Source organism: Maylandia zebra, linkage group LG2 (assembly GCF_041146795.1).
Source record: "Maylandia zebra isolate NMK-2024a linkage group LG2, Mzebra_GT3a, whole genome shotgun sequence".
Classification (NCBI taxonomy): domain Eukaryota; kingdom Metazoa; phylum Chordata; class Actinopteri; order Cichliformes; family Cichlidae; genus Maylandia; species Maylandia zebra.
In genome coordinates, this window is record NC_135168.1 from 1,226,418 (window position 1) to 1,241,402 (window position 14,985).

General features: G+C 38.7%; 1 long non-coding RNA gene across 1 annotated transcript; it reads left to right on the forward strand.

Annotated features, from left to right (window-relative positions):
• Positions 1-12,852: 12,852 nt before the first annotated feature.
• Positions 12,853-13,732, forward strand: LOC112436265 (uncharacterized). The gene is made up of 3 exons (XR_003025007.2): positions 12,853-12,891; positions 13,098-13,172; positions 13,568-13,732. It is a non-coding gene; the product is annotated as an uncharacterized LOC112436265 (long non-coding RNA).
• Positions 13,733-14,985: the final 1,253 nt, after the last annotated feature.

A 14,985-nucleotide genomic window follows, 5' to 3' on the forward strand; every position in this document is an offset into this window, starting at 1 on the left:
ACGAAAGACATCCAGAGCTGCGTGTGTTGAATGGATGTCTCTGAAATTAATTTAGACTGTGTGAAAAGAAATGAAGAAAACACTCATAGTTACAAACAAGCCAAACAGATTGGTCCAAACAAAAAGACAACTAATCACTAAAAACGCACACACATCCAGCCCTGACATGCTTGGCTGCAGCAGGCATACAGCAGCCTCCCCCAAGCTGGATAATTAGGGAGTGAAAAACACCTGATGGATCTGCTGACGCTGAAGTTCAGGTCAGAATCTAACAGCAGCATGAATCCATCCAGTGTCCACTTGACTTGTGCTAACAGTTCAGGGTGCTGGTACATTGGTTAAGCTTCCTGATACAAATGAATGGAGGTCTTTCGCTTACCATGTGAAAACTTTTATGTCCACAGTTTAGCTGAAACTCAGGGCTCTGTACACCTTTGGGATGTGGTATATCTGGAGATTAGCAACAGCAAGAGTGAACATATGAAAATCAGTAAAAATTACTGTCACCATGTTAGCTTTCAGCAAACTACTGGCATGAATTTGTCACATCCTGTTGAAGGACTACAGACTAGGGCTGTATCCCAATTCCGGGTCTGCAGCCTTAAAGGCCGCATTTTAAGGCCGATTATGTCACAGCGACTCGACGAAGGCTGTCACAATTCAAAGGCTGCTTGAAATGCAGCCCTCAAATGCGTCCTTCATTTCCCTGAATTTTAAGGATGTGGCGGTGTAGACTTCATGGCCCAACATATCCCAGAATGCATAGCACGGTGGTGGGTGTGGATAATGTTGCCGAAGAAAAATGGCGGAAGAGGAGCGGCCGAAGAGTAAACTTTTAAAAGTAAGTACTGAATTTGATGTCACTTATTTATGTGCAAATGTTTAATAATGAAGAACATTAAAACATTACTGTTGGCCAAATGTCAGCAACCGGGGCGACCGTGGCTCAGGGGGTTGGGAAGCATATCTGTAACTGGAAGGTCGCTGGTTCGATCCCCGGGCTCTCTGTCCTGGTCGTTGTGTCCTTGGGCAAGACACTTCACCCTACCGCCTACTGGTGATGGCCAGAGGGGCCGATGGCGCGATATGGCAGCCTCGCTTCTGTCAGTCTGCCCCAGGGCAGCTGTGGTTACAACTGTAGCTGCCTCCACCAGTGAGTGAATGAATAGTGGAATTGTAAAGCGCTTTGGGTGCCTTGAAAAGCGCTATATAAATCCAATCCATTATTAAAGTTATGTGACGTTTGTACTTTCAGCGTTAACTTGGTTTTAAAGCCTTTACTTCTAAATATATATATAGTCGACCTTAATCCTACAGAGAATGTGATGATTTTGTGGATAATTAAAGTCAGTCATATATCCACAAACACAACAAGCTGAAAGTCAGTGATGCTGCTCGGTTTGCAGTCCTGAACATCACAGCACAAGCAGGATTCACTGCACTGTTAATGTTAGCTGTGTTATATTGCTGCCTCTGTTCGGTGGTGTCGAGCCAAACGGACTTTAACGTGTGTTTGAACGAGCTGACGGTTCACTCGTTAAGCTGAAAGAAAGATGCTTTAATCACAGCAGTCACACATGTGTCCACTGCACCATCTGGAACTCTTCTTGTTTACACTCGTAATAACACAAACACTAAATCCTGCTTCTCTGGTGCTGTTGTGTAGCAGTGTGTACACCTGAGACTGTCACCTGTCTGTCTGTCCTGCACTCTCTCTCTGTTTCTTTCTCTCTGATTGTGGAATAAAAGTATGAACATGTGTTTATAAGTTACACTTGTGTTTGAATCCTGCAGCTTATCACACATTTGATTTCCATGTGTGACGACTGCAAGTGTCCAGAGTGAGGACAGACTGAGGGACCCACTGCTGCACATCATCTGTGAGGCTTTGCACCGCTGATGATCCACCAGGACAAACTCAGCAGTGTGTGAGGAAGAGGAGGAGAAGGAGCCAGCAGCAGCTGACAGATGGAGAGAATAGACAGACTGTTCCCTGTTTGTGAAGGACTGCTAGAAAAGTTTAACATAACTGTCTGTGCTGAATCAGTCTTATTAGGTAATGTTCACATAATGTGATCATCCCAGTGTTTTCAGTGTGGGAGAAAGTACTCAGGGCCTTCAAGCTACACACTATGAAAGGCAGCAACAAGTTTAATGTTCAGAAACCTAAAGTATGTATCAGCTAGTGATGGGATTTCCGGCTCTTTTTAGAGAACCGGCTCTTTCGGCTCCGAACCGGCTCTTCAGGTTGTTTTGTTGCTTTAATTAATTTATTATTAACAACAATATAAAATTATGCACAAAAGGAAATACTAATGTAAAAAAAATGTGGTTTTATTTAAATATGGTTATATATGAATATGTGCGGCGGCCCCTAGAGACAAAACACGTACAAACTCCAAAACACATTTCTAGGGTTAACTGAACTTCAAAGCAGAGCTACTAGATCACTTAAATTACACAATTGAAAGCATATGTGTATTGTTTGTGTATTTATACACAAGGACTCATATATATTCAAATAATTAAAAAAAAATGTTTATTTACCTGTTACTACCACACACCAAATCCGGTCGTTGGTACTTCCTGGCTTGTGTAGCCACGAGGTAACAAAAGCTCAGCACTGCGCCCTAGCATCCTGGAGCACTTCTGTTGTTGTTTTGTGCGTGCTTCTGAGTTTTTACGTGTTTTGGAGTTTTTATGTGTTTTGTCTCTAGGGGCCACCGTAAATATACTTTTATTTATTCACTCCACATAAAATGTAATAAATAAATCATATAATACAAAAACCAACTATTCACAGTTCAGCTTTTAACTATTTAAATTTTCAGCTGTTTCCTTTTAAACAAATTTAAAGTGAAACAATACAAAACGCTACAAACCACAACACAATTAAATATAAATGAAAATATGAAAACAAAAAGAACATGCACATCCTCTGTCTTATGGGCCTGCATGAATAAACTTTCTGAATCCTTTATCACCTGCAACTGAAAATAGTTGTGGGTGATTACTATACCTTTCTAATGTGACGTTGTTGTCCCTAGCTCTCTCTCTCTCTCCCTCCCGCTCTGTTCCTGTGCTACTGAGTGTAACTACCGCCCCTCCCCCCTCTGCTCAGCGCAAAGCACAAGGCTCGCGTGCAGTGAAGCGGGAAAAACTGCGAGGGGGAGAGTGAGAGAGAGAAAAAAAACCAACCCACGGCTCGTGATAAGCAGCCGGCTGGCGTCGTTCACGTCAAAGATCAGGCTCTAAGAGCCATTTCGTTCGCGACCGAATCAGCAGCGGAATGGAGCTAAAAATAAATGTTGGTTTCAGTTCTATGAAGTTTTGAGTATTTTGGATCAGTAGCTGCTGTGTTTGTTGCATCATATTGCTGTAACTGTTTATATGCTTTATATATTCTGAGCTAAGTTGATCTATAGTGTTACATCATATTCTATAAGGATGTTATGTGTTTGTAGACTTTCTGCCCAGTTTGACCCATTTAGCAGAAGTCAGCCTGTTTAAGGCTCTGATATCTATTCTGTGTGACTTAAAGCAGTTATGACATGGTCTGATTTACTCACCCAATAAAGGAATATTTCATATATCAGTCTACTCTTCATTCTATCAGACACAGTTACCACAGCTCGTACATTTGCTTTTTACACATATTTGTAAGCATTGAGCCAAATTTAGTAATGCCAACATATTAAACGAACAATATTTGTCTCTTATGTATAATACGTATAATATAATGTATAATAATATAATATTGTTCATGAACAACATTAGCTATTTGTTATTTACTAGCTAATCTTAAATTACTGTTCAGTACAGAAATGAAGCCCAACAATCATGTTTTACAGTCTTCTGGTCTCAGCCTCAGATACTTATCTAATCACACAGAGCTCGTGTAGAAACAAATGAACAACATATGTTCTCCTTCATTTCAGTAAAACAAAGCTGTATGACACGTTTCCAGCGGTTGGTATCATGACGTCCAGCCTAGCCTCCACCGGCCTTAGCGGTCTTTGAGTACGCGACCCTTAAGGACCGTGAAGGCTGCGTAATTTAAGGCTGCAGATCCTGAATTGGGATACTGTTAAGCAATATACTCTAAAACACTTCTTCAGTAAAGACTCAGAGAAGAGAAACACGCAGAACTTCTTGCTAGCAAGGGCAGCCTCCAGCACTGAGGCTCGCGCTGAGAAACTGCCCCTGTCTTTATTTATACTTCAGTGGGTGCTTGTGTGTGTGTGTGTGCTTGTGTGTGTGCGTGCATATGTGTGGCGTCCTGCTGATCAAAGGGTCATATAACAGCACAAAAGGAACATCCTTGGTCATAAAGAGGGTAGTCTCCCCCTCACCCTAGATGATTCACCCTAGATAACACAGTGAGGAAGTCCAGCAGTTCATCTAAACAAAAGGCACTTAGACTAAAACAGACATAGCTACGTTAAAACAATAAAACAAGGTACGACCTCTTCCCATGCTCCCAGGATGTGGGGGTGCATTCCTGGAGTGCACACCAAGCCTTTTGCAGCCTGCTAGAGATCACACATCCTGTCACTACACAATTGATTATACGCCTCCAAGCATACATGGTTAAATATTTCCTAATACAAATAACTACATGCAGTATTCTACCATATGCGAACTTATATCACTGAAAGATTATACTGACTAATAGGTACAATTTTCCATTGACAGATACAGACTAGTTCTGACATCAGCACAAACAGGAACAGGAAATGTCGGGTTTGGACAGACTTCCAGCTGAATTACATGACTCTTTGAAGTACAAAGAAATGGTACGCAGCCATGAGCCACCAGTTGGAGCATCTATTTTAAGCTATTATTGTTCATTCTTTTAAGTTAGCTTTTGTTGAATGGTGGCTGAGCTCTCCCTTAGCACTAGGATGGGAATTTGAGTCATTCAGGGGGGGCTCAGAGTAGAGCGGCTACTCCTCCACATCGACAGGAGCCAGTTGAGGCCGTCTCCTCCTGTTAAGGTGCTCCGACTGGCCTTTCTCTATCGAGAGGAGGCCTCATCATAGACCCAGGACATGCTAGAGACATTACATCTATCAGATTTTGAAGGAGGTGGAGAAAGGGAGGTCTGGGCTGATTTCAGAGAAGCAGAAGAAAATGACTGGATGACTGTTTTTGTCATATTTTAGTAACACATCAACATCTTTTGTAGCACCGTGGTTTCATATTGAACATTTTAAGTGTTTTTCTTCTTGTTGTCTGTCTGGTGTATAGCGTACATTGTGAGGTGCTGCACAGCTGAGTGTCATTATTGAAGAGTGTGAGTAATGCTTTCTGTCACGGCGTACAAGGTGGACTCACGCGCTGGACTCCGGGGATTGATGAACACAAGAGAATTTATTAATGAACAATGTCCAACGAGTGTATATACAAAAGGTGCGGGGCAGTGCTATCTACAAAAGGTGAGAGGCTCAAGGCTCCGGGGGAAATCCAGGTGAACACTCTCGTCTCTCTCCAAACAATCCAAACACAAATCTACTCGAACACTCGTCACTCAGGGAACACCAGGGAAAACAGTCCAGAGGGTCTGCACACAAAGAAACGCTCGTTAGATTCCAAACACACAACTTCATGGAAAAACACTTGCTGGACGCTTGACTTTCACTGACGCAATTCTCACAACGATCCAGCGAAGAACAGCCGTTGCTTCCTGGCTTAAATGCCATCCACACTGATGAGGCACAGGTGTTTCCTCCTCCGCGGGCGTGGGCCAAGGGCGCGAACCCATAATGAGTTCCACCCTGGTGACAGAGAGAGAGAGCGAACTAGAGAGATAGAGAGAAACAGCTGATCAGCGACCAGCTGAACCTCCAGGTCGTGACACTTTCAAATACCTCTGTTATTAATATCTTAGTGTAATATAAAAGGCTTAGACTCTTTTCCTTGTTTAAATGAAGAAATTAGCTGCCAGTACATACAGAAAGCCCCAGCCCCTAACCCCCCATCGTCACCTCATCTCTCTTCCTTGATGCCTTCCTTCATTTCTGCAGCCATCCAAGCAGCTAGCCTGCCCCGTCAGCAGAATCAACAATGCTTTGGCTGCTTTGCAGTAGGTGCCATGCATTCCTAATCAGCCTCTCATTCAGCATGGATAGGAATAAACAGCAGGTACACTGAAGCTTGTATTACTGTGCTGTAAATCAAGGTACCCACCACCTCTTAAAATGCAGCAAATTACTGACAAGAACAGTGTGTCTGGTGAACCCACAGAGTGGACTTTTACTGCAGTGTGAACCCACAGGCACGCTTGCTCAGGAGGAACACTGAAAAAAGAACACAGGACACAGTCCAGCTCCATCATAAAGGTGGACGTTACTGAGCCTATGAAATGTCTGATAGCGGCTCTCACCACTCTTAAAAGCACGTGGGAGGATTTTGTTAGAGATGGTAAATACACAGGATTTGTGTCACAGCAGGTTTATAGCCAGCCAAGGGTGCCAGTGGGCCTTTGTCCCTTTGGTTTCTCTGTGCACTCACCATTGTGACATTTATCCAACACAGGAGACAATACCCCCAGCACCCCCACCAAACACTACCACCCACAGGTCATGCTTCCAAACACAGTCAGACTCAAAGGTCAGGCATGCTCACTCTGTCTGTTAATCTTACCTTTGCCTTGATGACTACGTGTGCCTTCACAGTGTCGTTATTAACACAGCGTGTCATCCTGTGTAAAACTCTGACAAATCAAACAAGCAGTGGAGATCCCGTGTGAGAGGGGAGCAGCTAAAAGTAGCATTAATGCTTTAAATTACTCGAGGTGTCCTTCTCACTGTGTCCTCTCATCTCTGTTGGTTTCATTCTAACAGCAGCTTTAGATCATGCAGTAGGAGCTGTAGATGGTTTCATGCCTAACCCGTATAATCAGTACCCATACGGTAAAAAAATACATTTTTCCTGGCCAAAATATATTTCAAATATATGGTAAATATATTTTGTATTTGTGATGCTCCAAAAAAATATATTTTTGAAATTGAAAATATATTTCTTTCAAACCAAAATACATTTCAAAACATATTTTAGGGTGAAGAAAATACATTTCCAACCTTACAGTAGAATGTATATCAAAGTATCCTTTATTTAAAATATATTTAGTGCAATAATGATGATAATGATAACAATACTAAAAGTAACATGTTTTATGCACATCTGCAAAAAACAGTTGGATTCAAACAAAACAGAGTCAAAGGTCTATCACGAATTAGGTTGTTTATTCATTTGCTTACAGTATTTCACATTACACAATATCTCACTATAATGTAGCGTTCATTGACTTTGAAATTATCTGTCAGTGATACAGTAAACAAGATACAACAACTGCTATGTACACTTTAGTTTTTGACAATATATACAATTTAGTACTTAAAGGAACACACTCCACTGTTTTGGAAATAGGCTCATTCTCCATCTCCCTCAGAGTTAAAAATGCAGCGTCTTCTTTCTAGATCCGTACGTTAATAGGGCTCTGGAGCGTGATCTTACGGGATGGGGCGTAGCCAGGATTTTTGGTCAAGGCGCCATATTAGCAGGCCAAACAAATGCTTGCTGTGTGGTCGGTTGTAATGTTAGATTGCACTACCGACAAAGGAATAAGCTTGAAAACAGGCTCTCTTTTCATTGTTTCCTCACCTGGAAACATCATGAGGGAGCTTATGTGTTGGATGTTACCAAAAGAAGGCGTCTAGCCTGGATAGCAGCTGCGAGAAGAGCTGATATTCAGTTCTCTACCAGCCACAGATATCTGTTGGTGTGCTCCAGTATTTTCATTCAGGTAAGTTCTAAATAAGTTCATATTATTATTTATAGCCTGTTAATTTTATTTTCAATAGCACAAACTTAGAACAAACATGCAGAACTACCTTCTATTTATAGAGTTGCTAATTATTTGGCATTATTGCAACAAACCAGCCTATGAAATGAATGAAACAAATCCTGACTGGGTTCCAACACTACACATGGGGCACTACGAAATCCCTGCTTCAAACTACATGCTACATACCACCATGCCAATCAGATTACTTCTTCCATGTGAGGGTAAAAAGGTGACCTTCCTGGATAAGATGGCAAAGGTTTGCTGCGTTTTGGTGAACATGTGCCCCAGTGTGGTAGTAAAACCAGGGAAAAATGCTCTTGTTAAATACTTTTAAGTCTTGTGCTGTTTATGTAGTGATAAGTTTTCAAAAGAGACAGTAAATTACAGAATGCTAGTAGTAGGTGATATTATGCAAATGCTGTCATGATTTTATGTGAACATTTTGTCATTTGTAAACTATACATAACATTTTTTCTACATTGTAACTGATGTGATGTTCGACAAAGTGCTTTTGATTAAAAATAGGCAAACATTTCTTTGTTTCTTTATTCAACTTTTGAACAGTGGTATTTAGTAAGTACATATTCAGTAAATGCAAAGTATTTACATGGCCCCCTAAATTAAAACATTATGGGTTATTCAGAACAGAACTATGCTTGGAAAAATATTGTCCCATCAGTTGATCCAACTCCTCCACAGTAGCAGGTGGAACTTTTCTTTTTTGAGGATGGCTTCTTTTACCTGTCACAACGAATGGTCTGTTTATGTTTTGATCAAGAACCTTTTTTTGGGCAGCTGAAGAGGAGAAGTCTATCTTATGGCCAACCTCTGGCTGTATCTTGGTCATATTACCCAGCAAAACCCAGTATGCAAGTTCATCTGTAACAGTCCTTGTGCCACAGATCCTCACTGTTGCTTCTACATTAAACAGAAGAGCAGTGACATGGCTGCAAGTCTCCACGACTCTAGCCATACAGCTGCAGTGGGCGGCTTCAACCTTCCCTGTGATGCTCACAATGACCTGTGGCTGCAATGCTGCAATTCAGTCTTTAAGAGTGCAGGACCTAAAACACACACAGACAAAGTTCATTTAAAGACAAGAACTTTAATAAGCCAAGTCCGACACAAATGTGTTTTATTTACTTTCAAATCCATTTATCATAAATGTAACAAATAAAGTGTTTTTATGTATCCATCTATAGAACGCTGCATGTTATATTCTAAATCTGCATGTTTCTTTTTAGAAACCTATCAGCAAAAAATGAACCTAAAGTATGTAATGCAAGGATGTAATCACTTTCAAGAGGGAGAAAACATAAAGTTCGACTTTAAGTGACAACTATGGACACCTAATATGACAAGCAGATTCTGCAGGTCATTAATCAATGTATAAAACTAAAACAGAATGTATTTTTAGTGACACAGGACACAAACAAGGAAGCAAGATGTGTAATTAGTTTTATTTATAATAAATATGAATTAATTAGGGCAATTTCTTTAACCATAAAGAATAACTAAATCCTTCAGGACAATGTCACATCAATGCACTGAACTCACTATGTTATCCCTCTAACAGAGCCTCTACATGTTCTCACTGTAATTTCCCCCTCACGAATGAATTTTTGCTAGCACTAATTTGAATGCTGGGGGGAATCAAACGCATTTTACTCGCAGTACTCAAGCTGACTTACCTTTGCTTGAATGACGGCGTACTCACAACGTGGAGGCTTAAAAATAGCCAAATCTTGTACCCAGTCCTTGGTGAATTGGATGTGCGCCTCCAGAGATTTATAATTGCGAAATTGGTGCGCCGTGTATGCTCTGACTCCACAGACAAGGTATGAGAGTAGATCATGCTAAGTCAATAGCGGTTTGGTCTTCAGGGTTTCTACTCCACGGCTATATTTCATACGGGTCCACATTTCAACAATCAAGTACCGTCTCTTTGCATCTGGACAGAATCTGTCTCTATACCGTCATTTTCTTTTGAGCTACGTTTCAGAATGGTTCGTAGCAATCTTGTTTTGATTCGTGACCTGCCAAGATGGTGCTGCGCTCCCACAATGCATTGCGACATTACGTCAACTCCAAAGCACTTTGCGTGCAGGAGTGTATGCGCATGCGCATTGCCACGGTGGTTTAAAAAATAAAGATATAATGAAAAGTAATTAATAAAAATTAAATATTTAAACATTCCCACAAATGTGCAATGAACGTGCAAAAACTCTCTTTAGTAGTTGTTACTGTTTCTTTCTTTCTTTCTTCTTTTTTTTTTTTTTTGAAAAATAACGACGTCTCTGAGGCGCGAAATCTGACAGCGAGAGGAACGGCCGGATACAGGAGACGGGAAGAAACAAGCCGATTATGTTCGCGTTAATTAAGTGGTTGGAAGATGTAAAATTCTCAATTCTGCCAACTGAACATATACGAGATTTTAATGAGGATGAATAATTAGCCGGCATGGAGGAAACGGACCTTTATTTCTTGGAGTGGCGACAAGAAGCCAAGGCGGGTGGCCAGTCTAAGAAGCCTCCATCATCAAGCTAGCAGGTGCCTTTTCCCATATAATATTACTTTATTCTCGTGTATTTGGAACGGAAGCGTAGAGCTGCCACCCAGGCAAAAGAGAAATATAAGTATATCACGTTATAACGTGAAAAGTTTATCGTTCTAACAATATACTATCATGTTTGAACAACATGTTTGAACAACATTGTACGAAAAATGTACATAATTATCACGTCCGTACAATATTGTGCGAACGTGACAATTATGTATATTATAATAACGTGATATTATATTATACAAACATGAAAAGCATAATGTTAGAACAATAAACATTTCACGTCATAACGTGATACAGCTCTATTTTTCTTTTGCCTGGGTGGCAGCTCCACGCTTCCATAATTTGGTAATCAAAATATGTAACTTAATTAATTATATTGTGACGTACTTTTGCCTTTTCTTATTATTCTGCCTTCTCAATAACTATCAAAGCCTATTCACATTTAATTTGGCTTTCACAGAAATCCTACCTCTCCTTCTGGCTACAGAGTACTTACCAAGGTTAGAAACAAAGAACAGTTATGCTTTATTAATGTTCGCTAATTACAATGTTCCACATTTCCTTGCTTTTTAAGTCATTTTTAGGCTTTTTAGAGTTTTTGTTTTTTATTTTTTTAGCAGTAATGTTTCTGCCTATTTATTTCAGCCCATGAAATCGAATGCAGATCTTCCTAATGTGAGATTTACATAAATGTAAGTAATTTTGTTTGTCATTGTCATTAATGTTGTTGCTGTTGTTGTTTTTGTGCAGTTTGCAATCATATAAACCTAGCAAGCATCAGTCAGCACAGTGACTAACCTAAACAGATTCTTGCTTTATTCACATATATTATATGTAATTATATATACCTGCACATTGTACCTAGGGTTGCAGCCACTTGGCCCCACCCCATTGTTGTGACAGCCCTGATTGTACTTATACACTGCATCTGAACAGGGAACAGTCTGCCACATTAATGTATTTTTAAGAAAAAAAAAAAAAGTATTTTTAAGTGACTTGTTTGTAATACATGAATTTGTTTTTTACAGATGTCAAAGTCTCAACCTCATGCTGCCCTCCCCCATCCTCCTAAAGTAAGTATTTGTTGTTGTAGTTTTTTATGCGGTGTCTGTGTCACATGCTAATCATAATTATTGAAATAACTGTTTTCTAACAGATTTTCCAAAACACTAGTTATGTTTGTTGTCATTCAGACCAATACTACTGCTTAGACATTGTTTAGTGGTCATGCATGTTTGACAAGCTCGTTATGATACCAAAACAGTAGGCCTATCACAATAATCGATATATCGACTTAACACACAATACATGTACATGACCTCAATAATTGTTGATGATGTAATTTATCCGCCATTATATTTACAAAAATAAAATATAATGATAACATAACAATAACATTAAATAACATTGTTTTCTATTTGTTAGAAAATTTACTATTTATTGAAGTTTTTAAGGTATCTAATATTTTGATTCCTAATTTCAATGATCTAAATACTTTAAGAATTAGATGTTGGTTTGTCAATTGAAAGTGTGTAGATCTTGCATTATTATGGTGTTATATTATGATTATACATTCAAAGACATAAAATGGTCTTAAAATGACAATGACATAACTTGTCGCAATTGTTTATGGGGCAATATACCGACCAACAAAAAGTCGCTATCGTAACAGGCCTTCAAAACAGACGGTTTTATGATTGATAAATTCAAAAAATAAATACATTTAATTTCTCTGAGATTCTCTAATATTCAGTTACAGTTCACAACACAGTTACCCGTACATGCAGTATTATACTGTAAATATAAATCTCTGCATTTAGCATCCCACTAGAAGCGTCACAGTTACTGCCTTTTTTTTTTTTTTTTTTTTTACAAATACCTGTACTATCACTAACACATTTACTGTTTTACTTTTAGCCTGTGAATACAAATGCAGATTTCCTTAATGTAAGTTGTGCATTTTAATTACATCATGTTATTTTTATTATTATTTATTTATTTATTTTATTTTACATTCAAATATTTCAAGCTTCTTGGTTAAAGAAGCTTGATTGCTAGTAGGTAAAGAATAGTTCACCTATAATTCATATTCCCAATTAATTTCTCACCTCTGATTGAATGCCTTTGTTTGTTTTCCTTTTGACTATAACAAAACATTTTTGCTGGATATATATGGTGAATTTATATGCATAGATACAGTCGTAGTGCTTGACACATGCAAACAGCAGTAGATGTACTAAAAAGGAAATAATTACAATCATGATGTTGATTGCTGATGTCAGTATACATATTTTAGAGGAATGTTTTGTTTTTCACCCAAAATGAACTATATTGCTTCAGAAGAGATTTATTACCCTATATAAACAGTATCTATATATTGTTCTGTTTTTTGTTTGTTTTTGTTATTTTCAGGTTCAATGGTGCGTGTTCCATTGAACCTTCCCACTGGAGGTTTTGATCCACAGCAATTTAAAAGGTAATCAGCTTTGAAAGTCAGTTCAAATGGTTAGCTAATAGTACTTTAAAAAGCCTACAACCCTGTCACCAGTTTCTTTACCAAAAATTACCCATAAAAGTATCGCTCAATAGCATATATTGTAGTTCAAATGTTTAGTTGTACAAATATCAAATTTTTGGAAATCTAAAACTAGTCAAACACTCAAATGTTCATGCTTTTTATAGGAGGACAGAGCAAAACGGACATCGGCGCAGAGTGAAGAACTGCCCTTGATAAGGACACTATGACAGCCATATATAGTAAGTGAAGACTTTCTGTGTATCTAAAATTGCATACAGCACAAGTAACTTACTTTGCAACCATTAAAATAGGTTGTAAAGTAAGTTACCAATACAAATAGGTGATGATGCATTGTAGTGGTTGGTCTCAGACAAAGAAGGTCAACAGATTTATGAATGCTGGAAGGTAAGGAGAGACGACCAAAAGGGGTGTTAGCATTACTGTAATGTGAACTGGATAGACTTCCCATCTAGGAAAAAAAAGAGGTAAAATTATGCGTAAAATATATCTGTATTAATATCTGTATCTGTATAAACAGAAATATCTGTTTGCTAAATGAAGCCAGCTAACATAAATCACATTTTTATTTTAACTCTGATAAAAGTAATAGAACTGTGACTTTTGTTTGTTACAGTGGCGGTAAGGAAGGGGTTTCCCAGCGTGTCCAGAAGGGCTTTGAGGATTGCCGTGAAAGCTGGGGGAACTGAGACTGCTGGAAAAGGAAAAGAAATTACATTTTAAGTATGCTGACTTATGTTCATACAATCACACACACATATACACATACACACACATATGTGTGTGTGTGTATATATATATATATATATACACACACACACATATATGTATATGTGTGTGTGTGTTTCTTTTAGAATGTTTGAGTATGTAATGAGAATAAACTTATAAAATGAATATTCCTTGCTTGATTGATATGCTATATGTATGTTTTAAACATCAAATAAAGATTTCTTTCAGATGTTACATGTGAATGTGTTTTCTTAGAAATATATGAAGGGTTAAATTTATATTTTTTTGAATGATTTTAAATAAATTTAAATTGTATTTTGAAATATATTTTATTAATATATTTCAAAATATACAAAAAATGGCCAAAAAATATATGTGCTAAAAAACATTTCAAAATACATAAACATATTTCAAAATGTATTTTAAAATACATTTTGAAATACATTTCAAAATATACAAAAAATGGCCAAAAAACATATGTGCTAAAATACATTTTAAATATATAAATATATTTTAAAATGTATTTTAGCACATATATTTTTTGGCCATTTTTTGTATATTTTGAAATATATTTCAAAATGTATTTTAAAATATATATTTTTTACCGTATGGGGTACAACAGACCTAACGGTGTGTTCACACCGAACGCGATGGACGCGAATAGAGCGTCAGGTTTACATGTAAAGTCAATGGAAAGGCGCGATGACATGCGATTGCGGGTCCCGCGAAAATTCGGAAGCAGATTTGCGTCGTGAAAACGCGAAAACGCCTGAAACGCGCGTCAGTGTAGCGCGTCTGGCGCGTTTGACTCGCGAATAAAACCGTGAGTTTTTGTGTTGCATTTTGTGCATACGCGCGTTTCGCGTCTACCGCTGGAGTTGGAATAATCTGAACTCAAGCGTCAAATCGCGCCGCGACAACCAATCAGGAGCCTGGTGACGTGGCTCTGACCTAGGTCAAAGGGGCAGATCCAGCCAAAGCCCTTCATTCTTCATTCAGTATGGAGGAAAAGCTGATCAGCGCCGTGGCTAACCACCCCGAGCTATACGATGCCAGCTCCTATTTCTACCGAGACAGGAATAAAAAGGACCTAGCTTGGAGACACATAAGTGAGGAGATCGGGCAACCTGGTAAGTTCATTCCTTCTTCTTTTTAATTTTCAGACTGACCCGATGAAGCCGTGCAAAAGCTAGCAAGCGCGCCTACTGTCCCGCGATTTTCCCACTGTTGTACAAATACCTTTCCGCTAACCAGATAATGCATTTATTCAGAGGACATCTGCAGGAGAAAGTGGAAGAGCCTCAG